The 24,923-nt window shown below is 41.3% G+C and overlaps 1 long non-coding RNA gene across 1 annotated transcript; it reads left to right on the top strand.

Moving 5' to 3' along the window:
- The first annotated feature begins 30 nt into the window (after window positions 1-30).
- Window positions 31-16,244, top strand: LOC134512068 (uncharacterized). Its single transcript, XR_010070032.1, has 3 exons — window positions 31-115; window positions 239-320; window positions 14,726-16,244. It is a non-coding gene; the product is annotated as an uncharacterized LOC134512068 (long non-coding RNA).
- Window positions 16,245-24,923: the final 8,679 nt, after the last annotated feature.

Below are 24,923 nucleotides of genomic sequence, written 5' to 3'. Positions count from 1 at the left end.
GTTTGGCAAAGGATATTGTGTTTGTGTAGTGGGTGGAAGAAGCTCACTGAGTGATCCCTGCACCAGGAGCCAGTGTTGGGACTGCTCAGATTTCAACTGCGGCAAAGGAGAGAAAGTATGTTGATAGCATTGCTGGAAGCGTTCACCTGGAAAAAGGCCTTACAATGCTCATCGCACAAGAGAAAACTGGGAGAACGCTTGCAGCCTTACATGGAAATATGTGTTTTTTTCACAACAGATAAATACCACTTATCTAGAGCGAGGACACTTCTTCCCTTTGTGGCACTGGAAATTTACACGGTGATTTACTCCTTGTTGCTGTGAGTAAGATGCCTTTTATGTTTATAGGCAGTTCTCCTTTTGATTAAATTTAGATTTTGTTGTCAGAAAACTTACCCTTAATAATAATTAAACACTAAACTGAATGGAGTAAAACAACTTGCAGACTTCCCAGCTGAGTTTTTATCCATTTTAGATTTCAGGCAAATAGGAAGAACCAGCATAGTTTGCTAAATCATTCTTCTTGCTTGATCAATAGCCTGTGTATAAAACTTTCCAACAGACAGAAAATTCTTTGATTATAATTCTTCAACACTGTTAATCTCCCAAATTAAACTCCACCTATGTGCAGATGTCTCATCCCCTTGAGCACTATTTATCACAATAAAAATTAAATATAAGCTTGGCTTACAACAGGCCCATAAATTGAACTGCCTATTAGATACTTCATGTCCCATTGGTTATGGACCTTTTCACAATCCTACCTGTAATTACTAAAATGCATCACTTGAAATTTTTGCTGAATTTGTGTGCTTAAAATATTGTTTGACATACATGTAACTCTGAGAATAAGCATAACTGCATCTCAACTTGAGAGAATCCATAATAAATTGTTCCTATTTATTTCAAACAAAACCAGAATGTCTTCTGCCTCCCTAACATCTGATACGAATACCCAAGGATCTGTAGTATGAAAAACTGGACCTTCTGCCTGTCATTTCTGCCAGTCTTATATATTTTGAGTTCAATCTCATGTCTCCATTAGACATTTTCTCTGAAAATCACATGAGGGTAATAGGCTTTTAAAAACCTTGGGCTGAAATGAAATGTTCTGGTTGATATATTTGTACTGTTATTTTAGCTTGGTTTGAGCTCACCCTTGAAAATGAACTCTCTAAATAATCCTCATTCAGATTTTAACCCCGCAGCCACTCAACCAATGTGCCATGTGGGGAAAGTCAAATGCACGATGGGTGCTGGCTCCAACCTCAGTCCTGTCCCCACAGGCACTGTGGATGCAAGCAGCTCAGGACATGATGAATTGGAACCCACATGTCTAAAAAAAGTCATATAAAATACACCCTCTGAGACCTGGTGTTCTCAGTGTGCCTTATTGTGTGACAGTGATCCCATGCCCCTCATTGTAATGATCTTTTCCCCAGGGCTTGCTAAATTTCCTGTTCTTATGTGAAATATATATCCTAATGTCAGCCCACAGACGTCCAGGAACACTACATTAATATGAACATTAGTATGCGATGTTACTACTTTACAGAGGAAAATACAACAGAACTTAAATTTGTGGGGAAAGGTACCTAAGTGTCATTTTCCATTATGGAAACTAACCCATACTTTGTAATTTTTTGTAATGAACCAAGTGGACCACGGCTTTCCAGCTTTCCAAAGAAGATATGGAGAATACAGTCTAACTTGTACAGCCAGTTAGAACCCCCAAGACACAAAGTCCCAAGCTCCTTTTTTTTTGTGTATGAATCCCACAGTTTTTCTATCCAGCCATCTAAATACCTTTATGCCAAAATACCATTATGAGTCTGTCTGTGAGTCACTGAAATTCAATGACATCTGGAAATTTGATTGCGGTGCTATCTAGTGGATGAAGCTCAGAGCCAGGAGCTTACAGCTCCTCACTGCTCATCCGATGTTGCTGCAAACATATTGCCTATCATTAGGGAGGTTATTTAAATACCATGCCCTGGTTTGCCATGCTGCACTAATGGGAGCAATAAATACCATGGAACCCCGCTAATTGGAGAGCCGCACAGTCCTGCTGCTGGTCAGGCTGGTAAAAGTTTGCTGTAATACAGCTAGTAGCAAATACATATTCTTCAGCTATGCTACAGATTTTTCCAATGAAAATTAGTTTTTCGATGTAAAATGAACCAAAACAAGCCATCATTTTCAAGTGCTTGTAATAAATATATTTCTTCGGATAATCACTGCAGATAACACAGAAGTTAATGTTGAGAGAAGTAAATTATTTACGTTAGTTAATATGCAGAATGGTAAGGTTTCTCTGTGTCTGTACTGCTGGGTATTTTGAAGTTTAGCAAGTTAATACATTCTGCAGAGCACAATTGCACATAATTTTCTATCCAGCAGCTTGCCTAATATTTTTATGCAAATACCACAATTAGGAGTAGGCCCAGTGAACATGAACACTTCTAATTACTTCCATATTGCCAAGTGATTTAAAACTGAATCTTCTGTTTGGTATTAAAGCATTTTTCAAGTTATAGCCCAGCCTGTTTGGCTGTTTTAGCAGCTTTAGTATGGTGTACAAAGGAAACAGAAATTATAAAGGTGTCATATGCTGGATATTTGCAACCTAGTTGTAAATGTCAGGTAAGGTTCTAGTTAGGAGATATATCCCCCACCCTCCTCCTCAGCATTACCTTTTCAACATTTTTCTCTACCGAGGTCAATGTCCTGCAGGTCCAAGACTGCTGCTGCTGCTCACAATCATGTCACCTTTACCCTTTGTTTTTCCATCCATCAGATCAGGCGCTTTGTCTTCTTGTGCTTAGTTTATTAGATTTATAGGACAGGGACCTTCTCTTGCATTTTGCATTCTCTAAATCCAGTGAAGGCTGATATATTATATATTCATAAGTCACATTGACCACTTAAACACCATTTATTTGTTGCTTCTAACTGCACCTATGTCATAAATTTCCATCTTGGTTAAGTAATGCCATTAATCAGAGCATAGTCATCTAGATTAAATCACAGTTAAGGCGAGGGTTGTTACATCCTAATTTACAATTTCCTGTTTGAATACAAAACCTCTCATGATTTTGGTGCACAAAAACATTTCTGTTTTGCAACCAGAAGGGCTCCTTAGCACTGAGGCTGGGGCATTAAGGAGCCCCAGAGTACCTAAGTACAGAGGGGGGAAAAAGGGGCGAAGGCAGACTGTTCAGCCCCTTGCTCCTGCTGGGAGGATGCAGAGGAGTACCCGGGTGGTACCTGGGTGGGATGCAGAGCCCAGGCACGGCTGTCAGGAGCTGCACTATCCCTCTGCACGGCGCTGGCAACGCTTCTGCTCCACAGCTTTATGAAGGGTGCTGTGAGGGGACCCTTGGGTGATGTTTCTCATCCCCGCAGATCTATTTTGGAGGGGGAGGCAGGAGAGGGGGAAGACGATGCTAAACCTTAAGTCTCATATATCACTTCTGCTAATAGATTTAAACAAGAAGACAAAATTAATTTTTTTTTCTCCAAAAGCAAGGATAACAATCATTTCTAGAGTGCCAGAGTGCTATGACCATGTAAAATCTGTTTGCCAGCCTTCCCAAAATGTTGGTACTCTCAACGTAATTCCCAGTGCTTAATGGCTGAATGACGAAAACATTACAGAAGTTGGCAGCAGGCTATCAGCACACTAAGAGAAGACCAGGGGCTTTCAGCCATCTCAGAAGGCTGGATGTCCATTTAAGCCTGTTTGTGGCTCCTTAGATGGCACTGTGCGATCCTCAGGTGCACTAGCGCCTGTGCACGGGCACAGGATCAGTGTCTCCAGCTCCATCATTCTGATACCTCGCATTATCACCACCATGGGGAGATGGTTGTCCTGCTCACCGTCTCTTTTACAAACTGTTCAGCTAGACAGATGATTGCAGGATGAGGCTGATGTCGAGATGTCTTAGTTAAATATGTTCCATGGCTTCTGCTGGATGGTCCATCCCCACCACAGCCTGATCTCCAACATCACCTCTTACCCCTCACCCCACTGCAGCACGCAGATGTGCCGCAAAGACAAGCACTCTGAAATCAGCATTCATGTGATTTTCAAAGCAAACACAAATAGAATCTCTGGGGCCAGATTTATAACTTAAACCACATACAGTCCTACTGAATTAATGGCATCTGAGTCTCCACATGCAAAACAATCTAATTTTAAAGAAATCCATTAATTATTCAAGATGGTGTGCTTTTATTATGTTAATACTTTAGTTCACAAGTTTTTATAAGTTTGTGCTGTCGTCATTTCTCATATTCATGGCTTAAGATGAAATTCTTTGATGAATTGGTGTAATACGGCTAATAGTCACTGTGCGGGTAAGGAAATGAAACTAATGAAAAAATAAATGAAATGACTGCGTAGGGGTATGTGGGCAATATTTTGAGATGGCTTGTTTTTCATACAATAGCATATTATCTATGTAAAATATAAACATTCCTTAATTTCCAATAAGGTTTTAAATCAGACATTTGAATACAGAAAACTAAAATTATCTGTCATGAAAAGACATATACATACATAAAAATTAATTTACAGAGATTTTGCACTTTACTAACTTTCAGGTGGCAAAATTTTAAAAAACTCTCAACTCTGTTCAAGTTAAAATTCAATTGCAATAAAAGCTGTGTTAAATTCATGGAAATACTACACAGCAATTGCATTCAGTAGGTCCTAAATATGCTCTACAATGATACTAAGATATATTTTGCTCTTTCACAGTTTATAAGGAGATTTATATGATCTTCAGGCTGCAGAACACATTGCTAACAAAACAATATATTCAGAGGTTTAGCCAATGTTTACTGATTGCTTTCACTGATGCAATAAAACAGATGAGTATGAACGAATAAAGTGCTGGGGAACATTTGCAGGGAAAGATGTCCATTGCCTACTTGGTGCAGGCATGTGGATGATCCCTGGCACAGATTTGATGTCCAGCAGTTCCCATCAGTCCCAAGCACAGCTCGGGAAATTAAACCAGTCACTCCCGATAGGGGCTTTGGCTATGACCACTCTTTTTTAGACGATTCTCCAGTATGCAAGTAGGCCTTTCCTTGACGCTTGGCCTCCAAGCCAGGCAGTGGCATGATTACATACTAACATAGATGGAGCCGTATAGTTCATGATGAAACACAGGGAAAAAATGATCTCTTAAACAGAAATTTCACAACAAGTTCCTATGCTGCCAACTCTGATTTTATTCTGAGCACCTTGATGTTTGATATTTTACTTAAAACCTTAATTTCTGGAAATAAGTTATTTAAATACTAGCTTCCTTTTGAAAAGTATCCCGACGGTTCTTTTTATCTTAATTTTTATTGTATTGTGGTGGGGGGTTACAAAGAGCAGCTTCATACTGCAACCTGAATTAATTCTAGTATCACTTTTTAGAAGAAAGCCAGTACCATCCTGGAACTGAGTAAGATCACTTAACTCTGGCCATCTGCTGCAGCTTTAGCCCAGGAAAGAGATGTCCTGTCACAGGGATAAATTTGTTCTTGACCTTAACGGAACTGTGATTTTACAGCAAAAATTGTTAATGAGTTTTTATGTTCTAACAAACATCAGCATACAGTGGTGGACATTCACTACGTAAAAACTATTCCCAGAACTCTCCCCATAAAATATTGTATAGTAAAAGCTCAAAGCTGAAAAATGAGCTTGCAGTAAGAGCATGATGTTTCTTATGGAGACGTACGAATAAGCTTTAAATTGATGTATTTTGAATGCTGATGCTTTATGATATGAGAAGTGTGTGAAAATAAGATTACTGTTTTAATCATATCTTTTATTGGCTTTTCCCAAAATTATACTAGCAATAAAGATGAAAGTTGCAAAGAATCAATTTTAGCCCTGTGTTTTATGCTGACCCTTCGTGACATCTGAGATTCTGCAACATTGGAAGCTGACATTATTAGTTGTTCAGCTCTATCAAACTGGAAATTTCACCTTATTAAAATGCAGTTGCTATGGAAACACCATAGTTCTGTGATTTTTGCTTGCAGGCGGTATAGAAAAAACCCTAGTTCCAATATACAAGTCAATGCACGTCATTTTAAAATACATTCTTGGTGCTCTCATGCTTTTAAAATGAAAAAATACCAATAGGAAATGTAAGCTGTAGCACTTTATCTTAATGTACTGGAAGAGTGAAAGATGCTTTTCAACAATAATCTTGGGTATATGCCGTAGAGAAATAATACCTAGACAGAGACTCTTTCTGAAACTGCTTTTTTTTATATATATTAAAACTAACACTTCTAAAGGCCCAGTTCCTGTCTCTCTTTTATTCATACTTACTTACTTAATTTGAATATTTTTATTTTAATAGCTTTGTCCTTGGGATTTGAAGGCCTCTCTTCTTTCTTTTGAACTCTGAAAAACTTACCTTTCAAATGTGTATCATGCTATCATCCTTTATGTCAAGGGAAATGGGCTTTCACAGTTAATAATGAAATACAAAACCTGATAAGCCATGTTCCTAGGATGTACAAGAAGCCCCGAGAAGAGCAGGAAGCAAACTGTGTATGCAACACTGCAGCCTAACCTTCATTCACTTCACCATGTTAGCATTATTTGTTTTATTCACTCGTTTGACACCATTTTATTTTCTTATTCTACCTTCTGTCAGTTGGGTCAGGAATATTTATTTAGTTTATCATGTTCTTTACTTTAGTAACACACGCAAAATAGAAGACAGCCCACAGAGTCAGGCAAAGTCATCACCACTGGTCCATGAGAACCAGACTAAAGGCTGGACAGCTAAGGTTTTATTCACAGCTCTAGCACAGATTTTCAGGATATGTAGTGACACTAGGGGATAAGTACTGGGTCAGAGCAAAGGTTTGGTGTGGACAAGTGTTTTATCCCCAGTCTGGTCAATAGTAGACACCTAAGAACAAACAAAGGGCAACATTACTTTTCTGATGTTCTCTCATAGCCTCCAGCAATCTGAAGCTCAGGATCCTCCAGGATTTTTCCTTCCATAGTTTTGTCTAATGTCTCTTTTGGTCAGGTAAGTTTTACACCAACCAAAAACCCCTGCTGTGATGCCTCAAATTTTGCTGGGGGACTGTATGAAAAACCTCACTGGTTTTGAATTTGCCATCTGATTACCTCACTTGACATCCTCTAGTTCCTGAATTATAGGAGCCAGTAAATAATCACGAATGAAGTGCATAATCCACCTTCTCCACAGCTCATGACTTCATAAACTATTATTGCATCATTCCTAGGCAATTGGTTACAGGCAAATCACTCCAGTTCTCCATTCTTCTATATCTGAACTTGAAACAGAAATAATGAGAGCTCTCTCTTTTCAGAGAATACTTGTCAATGAGTATTAGAGAAATGACAGTATTAAAGTTAAAATGATAACTAAGATTATGGCAATGGATTGGTACTAAATATGACTGAGTGAAGAGAGAAGCATCTCAGACCCCAATCCACTTGCAACGCATGAGACAGAGCAGGGTTGGCTCTTCTATACAGGCCCCTTATTTTGACAGCTGCTTTGGCCAGAAATAGCCAGGAGAGCCGGGAAGGGAAGGGGGCTGGTCACACCCATTTGGTTGCCGTGAAAGCCTTTTAATAAAAGAACTGGACAGACCAACACTATAGCTTATACCTGAGACCTCAGGTATCCTCTAACTCACAGAGTCATAGAATCATTTAGGTTGGAAAACATCTTTAAGATCATCAAGTCCAAGCATTAACCTAGCACCGCCAAGTTCAACACTAAACCATATCCCTCAGCACCACATCTACACGTCTTTCAAATCCCTTCAGGGATGGGGACTCAACCGCTTCCCTGGGCAGCCTGTTCCAGCGATTGACACCCTTTTGGTGAAGAAATTTTTCCTAATATCCAGTCTAAAACTCCTCTGGCACAACTTGAAGCCGTTTCCTCACATCCTATTGCCTATTACTTGGGAGAAGAGATCAACCCCCACCTCACTACAACCTCCTTTCAGGTAGTTGTAGAGAGCGATAAGGTCTCCCCTCAGCCTCCTTTTCTCCAGGCTAAGCAACCCCAGTTCCCTCAGCCACTTCTCATAAGACTTGTGCTCTAGACCCTTCACCAGCTTTGGCACCTTTCTCTGGACGTGCTCCAGCACCTCAATGTCTTTCTTGTAGCGAGGGGCCCAAAACTAAACACAGTACTCGAGGTTTGGCCTCACCAGTGCTGAGTACAGGGGGATGATCACTTCCCTAGTCCTACTGGCTGATCTTGATTCAAGCCAGGATGTTATTGGCCTTCTTGGCCACTTGGGCACACTGGTGGTTCATATTCAGCTGGCAGTTGACCAACACCCCCAGGTCCTTTTCCTCCTGGCAGCTTTCTAGCCACTCTTCCCCAAGCCTGTAGCATTGCATGGAGTTATTGTGACCCAAGTGCAGAATCGGCAGAGCTTCATGCTCTACCAATGCTTTGGATGCTGAGATGGGAGCCATTTCCTGAAGTGTTCCCCTTTCCTTACTGCTGATTTCTGTGTGGCCACCTGAGACAGCTCATGCAGAGTCCCCGCTCCTCCCTCCCAGGAGCAGGCTGCCAGTGAGACGCAGGTGAACTGGGGAGGCTGGAGTAGCAGTTGTGCACTGTGGGACAGGCAGAGGAGGAGGGGCAGGGAGAGAGCCCTCTTCACACTCTGCTTACCGCCCTGCCACCAGTGTTCCTATCCTTCTCCTTCATGCAGCCGTGCCCTCCTGGTTTAGCAAGTCTGCCTGTAGGACATGGGGCAGCAAGTGAGCTTGGATGGTAGGGAATTCAGAACAGCGTGCCCACACCAGTGCTTCAGCAATCTGCTCTGCATTTAGATGTGTACACCAGGACATCATTTTTCACATTATAAGTGTCAGCAGCCCAAGGCAACAAACAAATTAGAAACAGCTATGATGGGGCAAAGCATGAGAGAGAATACTGGATGTGTGAAGGTTTTGTGCAGCAAAACCAGCCTACGGGGCCATCTAAGCAATAGGAGGAATTCAGAAGAAGGTACATTCTGGCTGGAGAAAGTGATTGGAAAGGACAGGACATAGCCAACAAACTGAAAATTTTAACTCTTTCATGTGATTGGGGAGGAATGTGACTAAACAGATTTCCACTTTACAGATGTTTTTACTCTACCATTTTGCTAGTCAGCCAGTATTTCAGAAAGCCTGACAAGGACACTGTGTTTTATTATGTTCAGTAGGAAAATTACTTATGGGACATATGGGCTCACCCATTTTCGAGAGTATCTGAATCTTACAGGTAGACAGAACACCAATAATATATTGCTGTCATAAATGACTTTTGACATGAATGGGAAGTAAGTCTTGCTGCATTCACTATCTACCAGCTTTATTTGCTGATTGATTGTTATGCAGGACTATATGACCTTCATTTATTTGCCTCTTCAAAATATAAAAGAAGATTGATAGGAATACTTCATTATTCAATATTTGTGTCAAAGTCATTTTTATCTCAGGTACTGTTCTGAAAAGTAAGATAGTACCACTGATTATTTGTCTGAGAAAACTATACAAAGCAATGACGATCCATTCTTTCCGTGCAAGTGGTTTTAGGTCCCAAAACCTAAAGCAATTTTCTGGCATTGAATAAAACAAAATACAACAAACAACACAGCAATTGAAGAAAAATGGGGGAAAATTACTCATAAGAGGAACATGTAATGGGGGTAGACGTCAGTCTCTGAGTCCTTAGGGTTGTGTGGCACAATGAGCAAAGGCAAATGACGGCTCCACTCCAGGAGAAGTGGCCTGTCCGCAGCTGGGTTATGCCAGGCTGGCCAACCTTCAGCCGCCCCTTGGTATACACAGCCTGCACCAGCACTTCTGCTCCCTTACATCCTGTGTGGAGACGTACAGTAGTCCCATGTTTATTTGCAAATACAAGTACAAATACAATACAGAGAGACCTAGACAAGCTGGAGAGTTGGGCAGAGATAAACCTTATGAAATTCAACAAGGGCAAGTGTAGGCTGCTGCACCTGGGGAGGAACAACCCCATGCACCAGTACAGGTTGGGGGCTGACCTGCTGGAGAGCAGCTTGGTGGAAAGAGACCTGGGAGTCCTGGTTGACAACAGGATGACCATGAGCCAACAATGTGCCCTTGTGGCCAAGAAGGCCAGTGGCATCCTGGGGTGCATCAAGAAGAGTGTGGCCAGCAGGTTGAGGGAGGTCATCCTCCTCCTCTACTCTGCCTTGGTGAGGCCGGATCTGGAGTACTGTGTCCAGTTCTGGGCTCCCCAGTTCAAGAAGGACGGGGAACTGCTGGAGAGGGTGCAGCAAAGGGCTACCAAGATGATTAGGGGACTGGAACACCTCTCTTGTGAAGAAAGACTGAGGGATTTGGGTCTCTTCAGTGTGGAAAAAAGACAGCTGGGGGGGACGTTATCAACACTTCTAAATACTTAAAAGGTAGGTGTCAGGAGGATGAGGCCAGGCTCTTTTCAGTGGTGCCCAGCGACAGGACAAGAGGTAATGGGCACAAACTTGAGCATAGGAAGTTCCACGTAAACATGAGGAGGAACTTCTTTACTTTGCGGGTGGCAGAGCACTGGAACAGGCTGCCCAGAGAGGTGGTGGAGTCTCCAACTCTGGAGACATTCCAAACCCGCCTGGAGGCATTCCTGTGCAACCTGCTGTAGGTGACCCTGCTCTGGCAGGGGGGTTGGACTAGATGATCTCCAGAGGTCCCTTCCAACCCTACCATTCTGTGATTCTGTGATTCTGTGCAAATGAGGAGTAACTTTTCATTTGTTATTAGAAGTCTTTCTTTAATTTTAAAGACTACCAGATTTAAACTGTCTGTAAGCTGTTACCTTGCTTGTCCTTTTATCCATTTTGAGAAAGTTCTACAGTTTTGTTACACAAATTGTCTAATATACCTTGGACACTGTATGCACTTTCATAACAACTTGACAATGCCTTATTTTCTATTATAAAACCATAAGACCTTTTCCACGATGGGTCCACGGTCACCGTCTAGCTAAATTGCCAGGCTACAATGCATAGGGCCTTCTTTAGGTTAACAAATAAGATCATGCATGTGATGGCATTTAATAGTAAGTCTTGATTTTTGTTAGTGAATTGAAGTGGGTTTCTCACCAGAAAGTATAACCTTTCTAACACAAGCAATCCATTTTAACAGTTCAGCTAGTTTTGCAGTTGACATATAGAAGCAAGCTGCTTAAAGACCTTTTTTTTTTTTAGCTATTTATAGTCATGCTCAGTCACAGACTGTACTTCCTTTTTATACATTGTTCCAGCTCACCTCCAGCATTTACAAAGTTTCAGCAGGCTAGGCTAGGACATTAGTGGCAACTGTGAATTCCTTGCTCACAACAATTCTGCTGAATATGCCCATGACAAAGTGGCATCCACCTAATCTGCTTGGCTGCTCAGGAACTGCAGAGCCAAAGGAGAAAAAAAATAGTAAAAAGTTTTCAGTAAGCAGGTGAATAGTTACAAGTCATTACTGAGAAGTAGCTCTGTTAATAGACACCACTTTTTAGTTATTTTCAGACTGGCATTATAACTTAAACTGCTCTAGCAACCATATTTGGCATTTTAATAAGGACAAGTTAGTTCTGGGTTTTAGGAGAATCTATATGACAAGTCTAACACCATTAAACTCAGGCTTTAGTACCTCAATTGTGTCATTTTCAAGGCTTCATTGCTTGGAGGTCTATAGGGCCTTTAATATGTTTGCATTACCCCCATTAACACAAGCACTTATTAGAAGGAGTTTTGTCGATGCATTGAAACAAACACAGACCCATTAAAATGTATGAGTTACATATTAATACCACACACTGGGGCTTACTATTTTCCTTCTACATTTAGCAAAATAACTGCTGAAAAGAATACAACAGATGCAGTAAAATATTCTTAGCTACAGACATAAGGAATTAATTTTATGAAATGCTTCTTTTTACATTTTTTGTCTTTTCAGCTTGACTCCAGCTTGATAGTTCTTGCTGCTTTTAAATTCATTCTAATTAATTTCATAATGTTTTGCTTTGCCAAATAAACAGCCTCCCAGATATTTATTTCAATTTTTTAAAGTTAAATAAACCCAGCCTGTTTTCCACAATAATTCTGTATTTTACCCATTTCCTTTTTCATAGTAGCCATTCTTCTCCAGATTGTTGAAATGCTGTCTTGCAGAAAGGAAGGTGAGGCAGGCTATCACCTCTTAATAAACTACCTTAATCTCTGGACTCTGAGTTAAAAAGGGAGTTCCTTATTCTTCTTCACCTATGGCCTGAAAACACATCAATAGGGCTTCCAGGAGAAGAATCAGAGCTGTGACTCCTGGATTCAAGCTGCTGCTGTTTCAACCTGGGCATGGTACACATCCAGATTCAATACTTGCTACATCGTCTATTGACTCTATAGGCTGGTTTCTGTGGACGCTACCTTGTTCTCCTGATGTATTGCATACAGAGCATAGATGCTGCTCAGTTATTTCGGGGAGAGGGCTGCTCATGGTTGGACGCTGTCACTCTAGTTTAGTAGTACTTAGGCTTCCTTTGCAGGCATTAGGCATTACAGTGGTGCTCACTTCAGCTCAAAACCTGTACGTACACTTTCTCTTATTAGAGCGTAATCCTTGAGTTAAGCTACCCCAGAAAGATTTCTGGTTTTGTTTTATATTCAAATGTTCATTTGCTAACGTTCACTCCTAATTTAGTGCCCTGGCAAATGGCTTAGATTTGCCTTTCCTGGTCCAGTAAGTAGGGGTTCATGTATTCATACAAACGGAGAAGGCCTAATAGCAAAGTTCCCTACCTAAGCACATCTTATCATTGTGTGCTGAGAACACCTTGCTGGGAAATGAGAGACTGTGATTCATGGTCCTTTCCCCCTTCCCTCAGGAGACTGGATCTACAGGTAAGACCAGTGGAGGTCCTGGTCTACTGATCCTGCCATGAGTTAAGTGTGACCGAACACTCCAAGTTCCTCAGTACTGTGATGGCCTCATGCAGTTATGTATGTGCCCAACAGCCAAAACAGCGTAGTATCAAGGGGCAGCTGAAGGGAGACTAGAGGTGTTTCAGAGGGATATAATGGTAGCATGTAGCTGCCTGCCTTTTGTATATTTACTTTCTCAGTGACTGCAGTATCACCCTTTTCTTATTTGCTCCTTTACATTGGCAATTTCAAAGTAGTGGAAATAAGATTTCTTTCCTTTTCTTAACACATAGGTTCATCCCCATATAGTTCTTCTGATTTCTAACATTCCTTTTGCTGGGATGCAGATACAGGACTCTGGAGCTCTCCTACAGACAGTTCTTCTGTTATGGCTTTACTGGTTGTCTGTGCATTGACCTTGCACCTCTGTTAATGTCCTCTATCCCTCTGTAAATCTTGCCCCTTTTCTCATATACATTATTGTCAGTGCATATCTTCTCTTATCCCTTGCTGTTGCAGAAAGATTAGCGCACTTCACTTGCAAGAGAGAAGCAACAATATGCTTTCTTGATATAAAATAGTGAGTTAACAAAGTCCAATGGTAAATGCAACAGTGGTTTAACAAGATTCGATGGCCAGGTACACTTGGTTATTTTCTGCATAGAGGACAGGGTCAGACAAAACTGTCAGGGAGACCTTCCCATTGATTCACGAGGTTCAGAAAGGACCCCCTTGCTTTCTAAACTCCTCCTCAGAGAGGAGGCTAGGTGCAGCTGGTCAGACTTGGTCTGACCAGACTTGACTTGGTCAAGTCAGACTGGTCAAACCAGACTTGGTCAATGGTTTATGTCTGAAGGATTACGTATGTGCAATTAATCCTATGTATCACTTAGCTAAGATTTCAAAGGTTGTCATGCTGTTAATCACTTACCAAGAATCTGTTGCGGCAAGGAATCTCTCAGCCTTGAGGAATAACACTGAGAGGTATTCCTACTGAAGAGGAGATCCTGGCATGCAGCCTGCTGCTGTGCAGGAGAGCTCAAAGGGCTCTTGGGCTGTTCACTATTTTTGAAGTAAGATGATTGACTCATAGTCATATTTGCATACTGACTGCAGATGTTAGTTCCTTCCAATTTGGCTTGAGTTGGACATTGACCAGCACTGTGGTTAGGTGAGCGTGTTATCACAAATTAGCCCTTGTCTATTGTGGTGTTATCTGTCTCCCCCAAATCCACTTTGACCAGATGCATCCATCAAGACCACCTGTGGTGGTTATTGCTTAAGCAGGGTTATGGGAAAAGGTCAGGTTGGGGTGGAGCATTTGGGAAGGGAGCACGCTGTCACACTTTCCCAGAACATATCCAGCCACTACAGCTCCTGTTACCTCAAGCAGGCCACTACTTCTTCACTTTCTGTATCATCTGCTAGTTACCACTAACCCCTTCAGCGCTTTCTTTTGCCCTGATATTTCGTAGAACAGTTCATACACTGTAAATTGCCTCCTGCCTCCCTTCCCATTAAGTTACCATCTGTTAAGCATTATCCTCAAATGTTATTTGCAGTCCAACAAACTTCCACTGAAAGATATGGGCTATTTCCCTTCATTTTTTTCTTCATTCTAGATTTGGCTCTGTGTAAAGCGTGTGTGCAGCTGTTCAGTTCTTGCTCGGAGGTTTATCTGCTACCTCAAGGCTTTATCTGCCATCTCTTTTATCTCTCACTCAGTTTCTTAATTTTTCATTCTCCTTTTTCTTTCTAGGATGAAAGGGTGAGGAGTAAGCATGCCCACAGTCTCTCTGCAAGGATCTGCATCCCCATCCAGCCGCTGCTATTGCCATCGAGGCAGTTATCAGAGCAGGCATCCTTTCAACTTATGCTACGAACTCACTTGCCCACTCAGATGCTTCGGTGAAATGTGACAAGCTGCCAGGTGTTTCTGTGTTTTAACATTTGCTTCAACAAAACATTTTCTTCTCTTGCCAGTGTGACCTTTAATTTGATCCTGACTGGAGTAAATAATGACTTTCCTGCAACATTTCAGGCATCTCTCCTGGCACTTTTCATTTTGCCACTTCTAACTGAATGCTACAAAGATCTGCATAGCTGTGGCTTCCCTCCTGACAAGGGGGACAGATGTGGCTGGCTGTCCCACAGTGTCCAACACTGTTTCTGCAGCCAGCCAAACCACAGCACAGCCATCTTCCCTGACTGTTATTATTCCTCTTAGTATTAAATGGAAGATCACTATGTCAATCCTGCAAAATCCTGTTTACAATTGGTAAAACTGTACTTCCATAATCTGTTCAGAAGCTTATTCCTTAGATCAGGCTATTTTCTGTGAGCTATTTGTATCTCTGCATTGCAGATGGTATGCAATTTGTTCACTGATCTCACTAACAAGAACAGTGCTCTTTCCCTCTTTTAATCTATGTATGGCTTTTCTCTTGCTTTTTTTATCAGTGGCCTGGACCTCAAAGGTTTCCTCACCTGTCACCTCACCTTCATACTTTTCTGTTATATGTTTTATGCCTACTCAAACGCCAGGCACAATCACCCTTTGGTATGACCATGTTTTGCCAGCCAACAGGTGGATAGAACTTCCTCCCAGAGGTGATGCTTCAGACCTACAGTCCTGGTGGAGTTCAAGGGCACTACATCAGGTAGGGTGGGCTTCTTTCTGTGGGCTGAAGGCAGATTTGGGGCTATCTGTGTGAATTTCAGGTTGTCCCTTTTCTTCAAGGAATAGGGCACTGCCAAATCTGTCCTTCTAAAATAATAATCGAAAGGAAAATTATGACTTCTGCAGATTTATTTCCCTTTAGGCCTCCCTCCCGATGTTCTGAGCACAGGGAATGTATTTATTTTACATTTGCAAAAAGATGCTATATCAATATGCCCCAGCTCTGGTCTGTTGCTATATTATGATTATGTCAGAAACCCATTTCTTACCTTCCTGAAGATAAATACGATATGAAAAATGTGTACAAAACCAATGATGCAGATGGCAAAGACTACATGCTAAATGGAAGCAAAATTTTCATGATTTTGATTTCTTTCTAGTTATTTCCAGAGACAAATGTTGTTGACAACATTCTAAAAATGTTAGTTGTCCTTAAAACTTAATATTTTAAAGTGTGCTATCTTAGAGTAATGACAGTAGAAAAAAGAATAAAACAAATCATATGAAAGTGAATAACATTGGGAAATCTTATTTTCTCTTATTTCAGTATTTTTGGAATGTATCTGACACTCAAATGCAGGAGGATCAAAAATCTCACAAGATGACATATGGCATAGCAATGAATTAATACTATTTTATAATGCATGGTTGACTTAATAAACAGAATTGGAACTATGACCTCAGCAGGTGGGATTTCAAGGATAGATCCCAAGTACTGCAATCTGACATTCTGCATGCCCCCTGCGTTTTGTTTGGACAAATTAAAATCTTCACAGTTATCCAAACAATAACTTCTCTCCCTGTTTAATGAAATTTTCAATGGATTTTGTAGAAATGACTTCCCCTTTCAATATTCATGACAGCATCAGAGAAACAAAGAGGCTCTAATACAGTCTCTAAAGTGACAGTTTCTGTTCTTAGTGAAGTCAGTGGCAGAATTCCAGTGTTTTCAGGACACTTTGAAATGGAGTATAAGCATGGCAGCTTTCTGCAGATCTGTTTAAAACCAGCACTTTGATACTGTGAAACTTCTGCTTCTAGGTTACACCACAGAACCTAGAGCAGAATCAAAACCAGACTTAATTGACTTTCTATTACCCCATTTTGGCATGTTCTGCAGTATCTGGGTTGCCTCACGCCACAGGGATTTTTTGAACCCACAGTTTAAGGTGGCCAGTAGAATGCTGCATTGGCCAGAGAGATTGTGGAAATCTGCTCCCTGGTTCCCTACATGTCTGACTAGAGTTAGTCCTTCAACATGCCACCTATATGCAATGCACAGCCTAGTATCATTTTTTTTATGCAACACTAGCAGCACAGAAAATTACTGAAATTGCGGCCCATATGTCTGAGAAAGCTGACCAGTGAACAAGGTGTTACTGGGTATTTAAGTCTGCACTCCAAAGAAAAGAAAAGTTTCTGTAACTGCAACAGCAGTCTACAAGAAAAAAATGCCCAGCGTTGTGCTTAAAGGAGAAATCAGGTGTATGAAAGCAGGGTATTGACTGGCTTTCTACTTCATTATTACGTGAATCTATTCTGGCTTGATGAATTCATTTTGATTTTCCCAATTACCTTTATATGTATAAAAAAGATGTGTTCTAAGCAAAGTTATTTACAATAGATAAGAAAAAAGTTCTAAGCAACCTGCTTGAACTGACTCTGCTTTGAGCAGAGGGTTTGGACTGGGGGGACCTCCAGAAGTGCCTTCCAGCGTCAACTATTCTGTGCTTCTGTGTTTCAGTTCTCCAGCTAAAAAACATCCAAAGTACTAGGAAAATGTCTTACTGCCAGTCCAGATTAAGATAATTTAAAAATATTCCATAAATCAACAAAATCAAAGAAAAAAATGTTTGCACTATTAAAGCATTGCATTCTGAGTGGATTTCAGCCACTTGGTGTAGTATTACTGCAGGCAGCTTAAATTTCTAAAGAAAAAGTCATTCCAGGAAAGGAAGGAGAAATTTCTTCTTAAAATATGTCCATATAGGGCAATTTCAAAATATGTTTCTTTTTCTTTTTTTTAGTTGCATAAATAGATTTTACTTACAAAGAACCTATTTTTGTATTGGAAAACACATTTTTAAAGAACCCCCAACAAACAAAGGGCCGTTAATCTTGACTGATTTTAAGCTGCGAGCATGTTCACAGGAATGTTTTCCTAAGCTGTGAACTTCATGCCACCTCCGTTCTGACCTGAGGCAGGAGAGGGCAGGATGCCAGCATGGTTCATATTAAGGTCACTTCATGTTATTTATGCAGCTGTAAAACTGTCAAATAGAACAAAGCAACTGGATTATTTCTGTAGGGACTACTACCTCTAGAGAAAAGTATGCCCAGGAGATGGGAGATCAAGCTTTTTGGCTTCTGTAAACTGGGGTCCTGGGGTACCATAGGACCTCAAAACCAGATCAGTAAATTATAAATCAACTTTACTGTCTGTCTTCATGAAAAATAACAAAGTGAACTGCAGTGTTTAGCCTCTTTCCTCATGCCATTTTCAAGAGGCATGTGAGCTAGTGCAGTGCTTCACTAAAGGAAACTGGTTTCCAGTCCAGATAAAGATTTAACAGCACTGTCCATAGTCACATATTCCTTCCTTCATTTCTGGCATCAGTCACTTGCTCAAGATTAAGAAGCGATGGGCAACGTATTTCCACTCCAATAGTATCTTGTTAGTACCAACAGTACATTCATCCAAGTTTCCCCAACACCTGTTGATAGCAAAATTACCAGCTGCAATCTCATAGCCTTCGCTGCTCTCTTGGCCCTGTCCCAGCAGTGAGGACTGGAAAGACCGGAGGTGGGCTACATGCCCTTTCCTCTTTTCTGCAGCTAGTGGTACTTCTGCTTGCTCCCCTCTTTGAAGTGCTGAGCAGGGCATAGCCGATCAAAGCATGGAGGTAAGGAAGGCTCTACACATGCAATAGAGAAAATGGTGGAGTATTGCCTGGCCAGGTGTTGTCGGTGCATTGGTGAAGCACTTCACAGTGCAGCCTCCACTGTGGAGCTTAGTAGCCTCACCAAGGGCAGGTCCAGAGATCAGACTGGTGGGGAGAGACATTAGGCATGGGGGGCGGGGGGGAAATGGAGCAACAGAGACCTTCATGAGCAGCCTTACAAAATTTCTCTAACCCCACGCAGGTGGGTTGACTCCTCAGATGATTAGTGGCAAGTGTGCTGTTTGCAGTACTGTGAAAGGCTCGGGGGCATCACACATCAGTGACAGGCAGGCTGCTCTTGCAAAGAGCCAGACACAAAAACAGCAGGGCTGTAGTCTGAGTTCACTGAATGAGGTCCAGCCCTTCCCAGCCGAAAGGCAGCAACACTCGAGTTGCAGCACGTGAAGCATTACTGTGGATTGGGAAGGGTTTAACTACTTTGTTTTATTTAACAAATAAGCAGCTCTTTAGAAGCGTCAGAACAAGATACATGTTTTGGTTGAGCATCTCTCAGCCGGAAGCTTTGTAGGTACTTTTTGGAGCAGCCCTACAGGCAGAACAAGCGCCTTCTGCCTCCTCCCTGACCACACAAGTAACCAGCTGTTTTCACTGATTAAATCTTGTTTTCTGTTTTCCTCAATGCCTTTGTGGGTGTGCTACTATTAAAAAGAGTCTCTGCACCCTCATGAATGATAGATCCATGACTGTAGTCGGTAATCCCTGCAGATGAAGATCAAGGCTCACAGGTTACAGCTGTGTGTGTCCTGCCGCAATGCCCTTAACCCAAGGATGTTGCCAGGACCGGAGACTAGGACTGACTGAGACCTGTCTCCAAGATGTCTTGCAAGGTTGCTTACAAACTCTGACTTTACTGCAGATGGCATTATATAGTTTTTTTAGGAAGTGCAAGGCTCCAGCTGCCTTTTTCCATGGCAGGTGGGATAGATGACAATGCAAGAACTGTTTTTTTCTGGATCGTATGCCCACATTACTGGGGATGAGGTTTGCTGCTCACAACACCATCCTGTTTGCCCAACAATTTTATGCAGGCTAATGCAAACAGGCTGTCTATTTTGTCCTCCAAGACATGGTCAAGATATTGTAAATGCAGGTATTACAATTTTTACTTCCACAGAAGTTAGGCATAATTAGAAGACCTTCAGGTCAAAAAGGGAGCATTAGGCATGCTAATGTGTTGGGAATATTTCAGCAGAGGAATAAAGTACTGCCTGTTCGCTATGTGATGAAAACACATCTTTGGCAACCTGGGGAACTTCTGAAGATGGTACTTGGCTTCCCTGTCCACACTGTGGTGTCTGTTTCCTGAGACAAGTCTCCTCTGGGGGTACCTGCTGCTCCTCTGTGTGCCCCATAACACAGACCCATGACAATAGACAGGCTTTTTAATGTACAGCAAAGAGAGATTCACTTGCTGGTGACACAGCAGAGGTTCAGACAGCACTATGCATGTGGATTGGGAAAAAAGGTAACAGGCAAGACAAAAGCATAAGGTGCAGTCGAGGCTGCAGTGACAAGCCCCGTGCTGCTGTGCTGCACCCCGTCCTCCGTCTGGTCCTCAGGGGGCCCCTTGACAGCCCACGATCCCCGCCTCTTCACGGACAAACTCCACACTCCTCCGAAGTCCCATGCAAATGACGACTTAGACCTTAAGCTGGTCCTCCTGGTGTTCGCATCCTCTGGGTATGACCTGATGCACATTTGTAAATCTTTGGAGCTCCAAAGTTTTCCACACATTATCTGCTATGAGAAGTATTCGTCACACCTGTATTTTACCAGGCCTCTGCCACGTTCCTAAATTTTCACACACAGGCACCCTAAAAGCTTTCTGAAAACACGTCAGACATGCTCACGTCTCTGCAGACAGGCTGCCTTCCCTTGCCCATCTTTTGTCCCTTCTGAGGGTGTCCAGTCTCAGGCAAGCACTGGGAGGAGCTGGGCTGCAAGGAGGGAGCCTAAATTTCACTAGGTTGTGCAGCTGCGAGTGAAAGAAATCCGTTGCCAGTTTACCCGGGCTGTACACTTTCCAGATGGTGCACAATTATTGTATATCCCATTTCTCTTCCAAGGACAGAAATGCATCAATAAACACATGTATTAAATCTGATTGTTGAGGGGAAGAAGACTTGAAAAACATCGTTCATTTATATGAGATGCTGAAGGCGACCCATGAGAAAACTCTGAGAAAAATATGATTATGGGTTTTACAGCATGTAGTGTGATAAACTTCAGAATTTAAAAAAAAAACAAAGAACAGCTGTAAAAGGTTGTAAACAACGTTGTCCAGAAACCAAAAATTTGGAAAAGGGTTGGTTTTAGACTATCTGGTTTCACAAACAGCTCATGACTGAGCTGCTTTGATGAAAATTTATGTTATCTTTGTCAACACAAAATGTTTACAGTCTGAACACATTTACCAAACATTTGATTCAGCTGTGAAAGTGAATTTCTGAAAGCAGAGTCGCAACACAAGTGCATGCAACATTGGTGACTTCAAAGGATGTATGCCTTCCTGTAATAGAGGATTATAGATTGCCCTGGTAGGTCTCATTCTTGTTTATATGAGACCTTTTTACCCTGCTCCAAAAATATATAGCGGCTTTAAGTAGAAATGAGTTACTTTTGCACCCATTTTGAGGCCCATTCACAATCTTTTGTTGGATAAAACAGATAAACCCCAGATATTTTGCACATAAAACCCAGTCCAACTTTCAGTCTCTGCCTGTATCTTTTGCCAAAGCCATTTCTGTGGGTTACCTTTTGACGTTTGAGGGGCTGTAGGGTTGGGAAGGGGGCACAAAGGAGATATTTTGAAAGCTCTCCTTGCCACAGCTGTTGAAACTTCAGTGTTAGGGCTCAGTGCTGATTTCTGCAGGTCAGGGCCTCACAGAATTTCATCAGATTAAATGTAAATTAAATGCAATGGAAACACAGCAGACGGATTTTGGTTTGCAGATGAAGGCAGAAAGGACAGACAGTTTATTCATTCCAGGGAAACAGATGTAGAATGTGCCATACAAAAGCAAAGCCCCTCACAAAACAACACCAAATTAGACCTTATGTCCAAATACATCCAATTTATTTGCACAGTAGCAAGAGTTCCTGATAAAAGCACAGAGTTCGTAAGGATGTGCTCATACTTACCTCCGTAGACCATTCCCTACCATGAAAATGTCAGTATTGGAAAGATTTCCAGAAACTTGAAACTATTGCAAAGATTACCAGAAACTGGAAACCACAACAGTGGCCTGGCCGGGGGATGGCCTGGTGTTGTTCTGAGTGCTCCAAGGCGGGGGATTCATCCCTGTTTGCTGAAGGCACTTGAGCAACTGAAGAATTTGTACCACCCTGAGGATCACTGTTTTACAGGGAAAATCTAGGTCTCCAGAACTCTCGGCTGGAAGAAAATGATTTATTTCTCTTTTCTAATGTTCTTAAAATTATGATTTCTTTTTTTTGGTTTACATCTGAATCTGTTTCTCTGAAGCATTTGAGGTACCATGAGTGAAGGACATTTCGGAACATGTAAATGACTGTAATATATTATATTTTATGTCTGGCTTGCAGCTTTTTCCATTCAAATGAAAAAAAAAAATCCAGTCGCTCTGGCTCACTGTCAACAGCTAGTGTTATATTAGGTGACTTTGTCCTTATACAGGAGACTCTGTGGTTTATGTTTTTTGTGGGGTTTTGGGGTATTGTTGCTGTGTAGAATAGCTCCCAAAAACCTGGCAGCACAGTATCAAAAACAGGAAGGGGGCAAATAGGGTCTGTGTAGGATCCGTAGGGATTAGTGGCTTTTCATTGCTCCCAGCTTGGACATTCCCATTTGTACTCTGGGCCACCAGTATGTGATATGTCTTAACTTGAGAAACATTTGGAAAAATCCTCCTCTGCCTTTTCACCTCCCACTTTGGACTTCAGTGTAATGAGGAGGTAACAGCCACGTGGCAGCTTTAGTTCCCTACAGCGAAGGTGAGGGAGAAGTTTGTTTCCCTTATGCTCCAATTCACCATTGTAAAAGATATATAAACTGATTTTGTTCGTGGTCTTTCAGTGGAAAATGGTATCTAATTAGATGTTAACATTTTTCACTGTGCACCCACTGCTGTTTCCCTTTAGACTAAATGAGTGTTTGGTTGCAAGTCCTCTGGCTCATTATTTCTCCTTTTGTCTTCTGGCATTTTGAGCCAAATCAGCATCAGTATAATTCAGTGTTGCGAGAGGTGAATTCCTTAAATTCTTCCTCCTTCAGCCCGAAGCTGGAAGTCACATTTCATAGGAAAATAGAAAATAATTCGCCTGTTCCATCTGCAGTGTTAGCTAGTGATTTGCTAGTGTGTTCTGGTTCATGGCTCAGGTGCCCCTAGGGACCATGAAGGAGTTACAAGAAATAACCATACAAATGATGTTAAACTGTAGTAACCTCCAGGGAAAAAACAGAGTAGTTTTCTCCTCTATTTTTAGACTATTTTTAGTAGGTTTCTACATTAACATGAAGACACAGTAGAAATAGCTATGGCAATCTTTTAGGGCATTGTAATTTTGCCTTTCTAAGAATAGCCCCGTGAGTGGTGCATGTTTGCCCTTTACTGCAGTCAACTGAATAATCTATCTGCAGAGACTGAAAGGTGGAGTGGATAGTTGGGTATCATGACTATTTGGCTGAAACAGTGAAAATATATTAATAATTAGAGTGGCGAGGTATTAATGGGTTAAAAGATACCTATCTCATTAACTCATAGCATAAAAAGAGTAACCTTCTCAATAAATAAGTGCCTGGAAAAAAAAATTGTTTCACCCATTAAAAGGATTAATACAATCTTAGCTTATTGATACACTATAGAAAGAAACATATCACTTATTTTAAACAAAGTGACATTAATGATGAAAATAATGTGAAAATAATGATATGAACTAGTCATTTTGCTGCAGGAAAGCACTGAATACTCTTGGTTCATATTTACTTGAATCAATCTTCATGTTTATTTGATTCAAATGCAATTTTGCTGTGAACTAGCAAAGTAATCTGCAAGACAAGTTTTGGGACTAATATTTGAGAGAAGCAGAATTTAGCACTACTGCGGGAAGAATCAAAGATTCACCAAGAACTTCAGAAAAAGGTAAGACTGGAATGAAGGCGTTCAAACAGCCACCTCTGAGACAAGGAAGAGCTGATATGTATGCCGCTTTGAAGGCACTTTCCATATTTAATAACTCTGCTTGACACAAAATGTGAATTGAAACTCTCACCAAGAATCGTACAAGGAAGTGACCATATACTGAATGGAAAAAGGGCTCGGGAAACAGGATGAGAAAGACACACAAAGCAAGAAGGCAATCAGGGGTGAGCTGTGCTGCACGGTGGTGGTAAGTACTTCTCTGTAGCAGGTTTGTTCTGAGGAGTCAAGTTTCCCCATAGCCCGTCTGTTTACGTCCTGTGACGCCAAAATCGTTACTGTGATCCTATGCAGCGTTTTCTATCATGTTACAGCTGTCTCATCAGTACACAACAAAAAATAGAAGGGACTCCAGTGTTATCAGTTCAGGCCCAGCAGTGGAGCTCTTCCATAGGGTTTAAGTTACCTCATTCTCTTCTCCATTGCCTCTGACATGTAAGTTGGGTTTTTTTGGCAAAAATATATGCTACTTAAAAGAGCAGAGCAGGAATCCATGTAAAAAGTGTCAGAGATATCTCTATTTTCCAGAAGCTGAGTGTGGCACTTGGTCTCAGTGTGTTATTCTCGTACCAGCAGAGCATAGCAAGGAAGGGAGATCCTGCAGATGATACAGGGAGAATACTGTCACCTTCGGCAAAAGCAGTCTCTGATTGTTCGGTTGGCTTTATTAAAGTTTTTATTTATGTTATATCTGAGGATGAGGGAACAGGTTCCATTAAAATAGGTAATAACTCACGGAAAGATGTCTCAGGATCACAGGTAACAGTAAATCTCCACTGGATCTGGCAGTCATCCAGGTATTGTGGGAGAATATCTGGCTTGTCCTGGCTATGCAGGATATAAAATTATATTGGAGAACAGCCTTCATCTAACCATGATTCTCATACAATCTCTCACTGTAGTTTATAAAAATTATATATATAGGCAAACAACTATGCTACTGGCAGGTATCAACTTAAAAAAAAAAGGAGAGCAATTTTCTAGTAAAGTTCACAATAAATTGGCATTTTACTCTCCATTGTATTTGATTTTCTTGACCGGAGTATTGAAAACTCCACCACAGAGAAGGCATTTGTACTACTGGAACTGTTAAGAACCATCTCATACATATCCACGTTGTTCCCTTATTCTGGAAAA

Source organism: Chroicocephalus ridibundus, chromosome 2 (assembly GCF_963924245.1).
Source record: "Chroicocephalus ridibundus chromosome 2, bChrRid1.1, whole genome shotgun sequence".
NCBI classification, from domain to species: domain Eukaryota; kingdom Metazoa; phylum Chordata; class Aves; order Charadriiformes; family Laridae; genus Chroicocephalus; species Chroicocephalus ridibundus.
Note: the sequence above shows the minus strand (reverse complement) of the source record. Positions and strands in the feature narration are given on the sequence as shown.